The sequence below is a fragment of the Triticum dicoccoides genome, chromosome 1A (assembly GCF_002162155.2).
Source record: "Triticum dicoccoides isolate Atlit2015 ecotype Zavitan chromosome 1A, WEW_v2.0, whole genome shotgun sequence".
NCBI classification, from domain to species: domain Eukaryota; kingdom Viridiplantae; phylum Streptophyta; class Magnoliopsida; order Poales; family Poaceae; genus Triticum; species Triticum dicoccoides.
The window spans coordinates 598,435,133-598,441,884 of record NC_041380.1 but is presented as its reverse complement, the minus strand read 5'-3'; positions in this window follow the sequence as shown (position 1 = coordinate 598,441,884).

Genomic DNA, 6,752 nt, shown 5'->3' with positions numbered 1-6,752 from the left:
TGGCGACCACATCCACTCCGCCGCCGGCGCCACCTCCCCTCCCCTCCCCTTCCTGGCTAGAGGTCCCCTCCCCTTCAAGGGCCCGCCGTCGATGAAGGCGCATGAGGCGCAGCACCGCATCCGCGTCACCCGCAGGAGGCGCAACACCGCATCCGCATCACCCAAGCGTCAAGAACCTTGAGAAGGGTGATGATGATGGGTGGATCTCGTTGATCCGCACCTCCTCACCCACCACATCGCCGGATCCGCGACATGGGAAGGTGTCCACGAGCTCCGCAGCTCCCCTCTGCATCGACTACGGCCACCAGTTCAAGCCGGGCGCCCCCACATCGCCGGATCCGAGCTTCTTCCCCGTCGGCCGCCGCGCGCCTTCCCCCGTCGATCTGTGTCGCCCTCGCTGCTCCGACGTCTCCGGCCTCCCCGAGCTCGTCATCCGCACCGCGGTGAGCCCCTCAGCCGATCCTCCTGTTTGGCATATCAATCGATCAACATGTGGAATTTTGGGCTCTGATTATTCTGAGAGAGGGATGGTACCATCTCCAAAATACATTTGCTTTCCATTGATTTGAACACCTATTATGTGCCGTGATCTCAGTGCGTATCCACCATTTTTTTCTTCAGATTTGTATTCTTCTACTTACAAACTACTAAATCTGTGAAGTGACCTAAAATGTCTTGCATTTGATTACATAGGGAGTAGCAGACAAGTGGATATGCCAGTTTGATAATTAGTACTTGACCATAATATTTAGGTGGTTATATGCAGCTTTGTTTTCTGACTTGTTTCTCTTAGCAAGTAATCATTTGTAATGATGTACCACGTTGGCTCATTCAATTTTTTACATTTCATATTAACCCAGATGGACATGGGTCAACAGAGATAATATTATCACAGCATGTTGAGGCAGAGAACTACATCTGTTATAATTCTTCTCTTGGCTCTCTGGTTTAGAAACAGAGATGTAGTGTTTTATTTTGATGAATTTATGTTACTTATTTTATCCTTGTAAGATTCTTCGACTTATCTCAGGTTCATAATTGTTTTAGTAGTTACGCTTCAAGTGTTGCCGAAGATGGATGTTTGTATGCTGATCTAGATTGCTTCCAGTGCACTTGTTTAATCATTTCAAATGGTTTATGTTGGTGACCTATCTGCAGGTCATGGGGAAGCAAAAGCTCAGTGTCAAGACTGAGGAGGACTCCAATCCTCGTGACTAGATGGTGGCAATGGTGGATCTGCAACTGCTCACTGACTTTCCACATGATTAGATGGATCTGCAACTGCTCAACTGTTCAGTACTATGATATATCTTTTATTTCTAGTTCTTATAATCATTATAGGGCAGTAAATTGGATGTATGGGTACTTCTTTGTTGTTAGCTGTTAGCCAAGAGATCAACTGTCCTGGTTGAAGTCATAGCCCAGAGGATTTTAGCTGTTAGCTGTTAGCCAAGAGATCAACTGTCCCTCTTCCATGCTTCTGCTCTGCTATTCCAATTTTTGCCTTTTGTGTTCCCTCTTTTACTAGTACAATAGTTTATTAGTACATGTATATATGGTAGCCGAAGTCCACTCTTTGATACTGATGTACTGAGCAGTAGCATTAGTAGTTCAATTTACATGTATATATGTTGGTCTGCTAGTCTGAAACAAACAGAAATTGAGTTGCATGTCCAACACAACCAACAGAAAGAAACACTAGCAGCACTACTGCCTATGCTTGATTTCTGTAGTAAATAGAGCTTAAAATTTGCGTGCTCCTATTTTTTGTTCATTTTCTCATATGGTCTGATGCGTGCTCTCTTGCTTGGTGTGTGTACAGTTTGGTACCATCCCGTGGGGAGGGCCAGGGACAAGCTGCTCCGGTCCGGCAAGGATGCGCACCATCTGTTGTTGCCAAGGCGATCTCTCTCTCTATATATCCTGTTATGCATTCAGAAGATACATTCTATAGTAAAGTATGGTTTTGTTGATTAAACTGCTGTTGTGTTCACTTCAATGAGAAAAAGTGTAGTTAATTCAGGTTGTGAACATTTCTTAGGAGTTATGTTAAGACACATACATCACAACACTTTGTTGAAACCAATTGGAAAACAATGGAATAGCCTAACAGGTCATGTTGGCAGTTTTTTAACATATAACAATACTTAGGGATATATGTAACTGTTTTCATTCTGCTTGCAGCACCCACCCAAGTCCTTTATTTTTGGGGTACGGTCCGTCACATATGGTTCTGGACTATCCTGTTTTGTGTACTATTCGTTGTCTTGATCATTGTTTCAGTTAAATTCAGTCCAAATTCAGTCCAGGAGTACTCCAAATTTAGTCCAAACATAGTCCAGATATTGTTTTGGTTTCCTTGTACTCCAAATTCGTTCCAAACACAGTCCAGGAGTATAAAAAAGTTTACAGATTCAGTCCAATTTCACTTGTGCAGGAAATTCACCTGTGCGGCGGCGGCGGGGAAGGAGCAGCACCGGAGGCCCTGACAGAGGAAGCCATGTTGCCGTTTTGTTTGTTCCCAGCCTTCACTATGGTTGTCCAGCGAGTCCGGCATGTCGTCATTTTCTTGTAAAGCAGTATTGTATCACACTTGTAGAGCTCGTTACACATGTAGATCTTGTAAAGTACTGTATTACACATGGTCATATGTATTGGCAACGTGATCTGGTTGCTCTTATTTGAAGTATCATGTGTGTGTTTTTCTGCCAAGTTAAATACTAGTTGAAATATGAAGAATATGAGCCTGATAGATGGGACTCACTTACCAGACCCAAACCTGACAACTGGGACCCATCTGACTGGTGAAGCCATTTAATAAAAAAAGGAAATTAAAATTATTTAGACGAAAAGGCCAAGGCCCAATAATAAAAAAGGCTGCAATGTTGGGCCAGGCCCATGAAGTCGACCAAAAATTGACAGAAAAAATATAGAAAGGCTGAATTAATGGGCTATGCCCATGTAGAAAACTGAATTGGACCGGGCTGAATCTTGTGCCACATCAGCTTGCCATGCTGGATGCCTACGTGGACTGGGGAGGTTGCTAGTGACCAAAACAGAACAATAGGCTTATTTTGGTCATAAACGTTTGCGACCATTCCAGAAGAAAGGTCGCTATACTCAGTTTACGACGGCCAGCTTTTGACCTTATGTTTTTGGTCACAAAAAGGTCACAAATGGAAATTTGTGACCATTCAGTGACCAATAGTGGTGGTCACAAGTTGACATATTTCTTGTAGTGTTGGTCTAGCCAGTTATTGTCGCCGCTTCGTTGAGAACTTCTCCAAAGTGGCCAAACCTCTCATGGAACTTCTCAAGAAAGATAAAAAGTTTGGGTGGTCCCCACAGTGTGAGCACAGTTTTCAGGAACTGAAAAGACGCCTGACTTCTGCTCCCATACTTGTGCCACCGGATTTCACTAAAGACTTTGTTATCTACTACGATGCCTCATGACAGGGACTAGGTTGCATTCTTATGCAAGATCGCCATGTGATTGCCTATGCATCTCGACAGTTGCATCCAGATGAGGAGAATTATCCTACACATGATCTAGAGCTTGCAACCGTAGTCTATGAACTTAAGACCTGGCGACATTACCTTCTTGGTAAATGTTGCGAGATTTACACCGACCACCAGAGTCTCAAGTATATCTTCACCCAACCAGATTTGAACCTTAGGCAAAGACGTTGGCTGGAGTTGATCTCAGATTACGACTTAGGGATTACCTACACCCCAGGCAAGGGAAATGTCATGGCTGATGCACTAAGTCGTAAGTCCTATTGCAACAATCTCATGTTGCAGCAGGGCCAACCACTTCTCCATGAGGAATTATGTAAGCTTAACCTTCACATTGCTCCTCACGGATTCCTTTCTACTTTGGTGGCGAAACCTACTCTTGTGGATCAGATCATCTCTGCTCAGAAGCAGGATACAGGAATTTCCCGGATCAAGAGAAACATTAACAAGGGAGTTGGTGGTAGTTTCTATATTGATGATCGTGGTGTTGTTTTCTTTGAGAGTCGCTTGGTGGTTCCCAAGAATCAACATCTTCGACAATTAATCCTTAAGGAGGCGCATGAATCTCCTCTCACGATTCATCCCGGTAGTACTAAGATGTATCAGGACCTACGCCAGAGGTTCTGGTGGACTAGGATGAAGAGAGAAATTGCTTAGTTTATTGCTAACTGCGATGTTTGTCGTCACGTTCAGGCAGAGCATCAAAGACCTGCTCGCACCCTTCAACCTTTAGCTATTCCTGAGTGGAAATGGGATAAAGTTGGTATGGACTTCATCACCGGCTTTTCCAGGACAAAGAAAGGGAATAATGCTATCTTCGTAGTCATTGATCGTCTTTCCAAAGTGGCTCACTTCCTACCTATTCGAGAGAGTATCACTGCTAGTCAGCTCGCTGACTTATATATTTCTCGAATAGTGTCACTTCATGGTGTTCCACTAGAGAACAATTCAGGCCGTGGTAGTCTTTTCACTTCTCATTTCTGGGAGAGTTTCCAAACTGCCATGGGCACCCATATTTCCTTCAATACCGCTTTCCACCCTCAATCAAGTGGTCAGGTGGAAAGGGTCAACCAAATTCTCGAAGACATGCTTAGAGCTTGTGTTATCTCATTCGGTATGGATTGGGAGAAGTGTCTTCCCTTCGCCGAGTTTGCTTATAATAATAGCTAACAATCCAGCCTCAAGAAAGCTCCTTTTGAGGTTCTTATGGACGAAGATGTCGAACACCTCTGAACTAGTCAGAATCCGGTGAAATACAATTCTTTGGACCGGGCATGATTCAGGAGGTAGAAGAGCAAGTTTGCATCATTCGTGAGAATTTGAAAACAGCCCAATCTCGTCAAAAGAGCCAGTATGACCGTAGTCATAAGGAAGTGGCTTATGAAGTTGGCGACAAGGCTTACCTTCGGGTTACCCCTTTGAAGGGTACCCATCATTTCGGTATCAAGGGCAAGTTGGCTCCTCGTTACATTGGTCCCTTTCTCATTCTCGCTAAACGAGGAGAGGTTGCCTACCAGTTGGAACTACCCCCACATCTTTCTCGAGTTCATGATGTCTTCCATGTCTCTGAACTCAGGCATTGCTTCTCGGATTCCATCCGCGAAGTGGACCACGAAACGCTTGATCTCCAAGATAACCTCACTTATCTAGAGTACCCCGTCCGCATTCTGGATCAAGCAGAGCGTGTCACTCGACGTCATAACATCAAGTTTCTCAAGGTTCAGTGGTCTCATCATTCCGAGAGAGAAGCTACTTGGGAGCGAGAAGATCGTCTTAGACTTGAGTACCCCACTTTCTTTCGGCCAACTCCTGAATTTCGGGACGAGATTCTTCCGAGTGGGGGCGAGTTGTCACATCCCTAGTTCTGGTATGACCTAGGCTAGCCTTCATGTTTGCATCATGTTTAAATTTCATTGAAATTTGAAATGGGGATTTGTGAAACCCTCAGAATCATTCTAGAAATGACCCAAATAAAAAAATTGCTCCAAAAGGGTCCAAGAAAATGCTCATGTTGCTCTCTGAAAATCTTGGACAGAGATAAAAATCAAACCAACATTTTCAGGAGCTCATAAGTATTTATTTTGGGCATTTGGATTTAATGCAGTAATTATTTGCTTTGGATATATATTATTATATATATATATATATAATATTGTCCAAAAATTATGCCAGTAGTTGAGGAGCTCTGGAATAATACCACTAGGCCCTGCAAAAATTGGCATAAGAAAATAAAATGGTTTAGTATTTTTATTAAACCAAACAAATGTCAGAAAAATAGAAAAGAAAACAAAAGGAAAAGCTTACCTGGGTTACCGCGGCATGGCACTATGCAGCCGGCCTGGCCCACAGGCCCAACAGGCCGGCCCAGCCATCTAGCCAGTGCCAGTCATCCTCCACCTCCAGCCAGGAGGACAGGGGCGTTTGCCTGCGGCGCGCACGCACGCTTCCGGGCACCTCCTGCCTGCCTGCCTTGCCCCCTCGACGGCCTGGACGCCTCAGGCGTCGCCACGCACTCCCCTCGACCCTCTCCCACTCTCCCCCATGCTCATCCCCTCCCCTGGACCTCTCTCTCTCTCACCCCCCCCAACGGCTCCGTCGCCACCGCTCGCCGTTGCCGCGCCCACCGTCACGGCCTCGCCCTTGTTTCGTGCCCAGACGCTCCACGCCATCGTCCTCGTCCTCTCCGTCAAGCCACGCATCGCCGGACGCCCCTGGAGCGCCTCCATCGCCGGCCACCGGAGATCGCCGTCGCTGTTCCGCTCGCGTTCGACCCTCCCCGAGCTCGCTGACGATGTCTACGGTCTCCCCGTGAGCTCTCCTCTGTTTCCCCTCTGTCCCCACGCTCAATTTCATGCCGTAGCCACGCTAGCCGCCGGACCCGAGCGGTCGCGCCGCCGTGGTACCTCCCCGTCATGGCCAGAGCCACCGCAGCCCGCGCCCGCACCTGCCACCGCGCTCAGCAGCCTCCCAGAAGGCCAACACCACCACCCGCAGCTCTTGTCGTGCCCTGCAGCCACTTCCCGCTCGGAGTCGTGCTCCGGCCGCCGCTGCGAGCTCTACTTCGGCGAGCTCCGGCCACCCCGCGTCCTTCCGTCGCCTCCCCTGGATGCGCGAGAGCTCGGGCTACGCCCCGGTGCCCTTAGCCGCCGCCCCCGTGGCCTGTAACGCGGACGCCGCCGCGTCCTGAGGTCGCCGGCGACGACCTCGCCGGCCTGACGTGTGGGCCCGACCTGCCA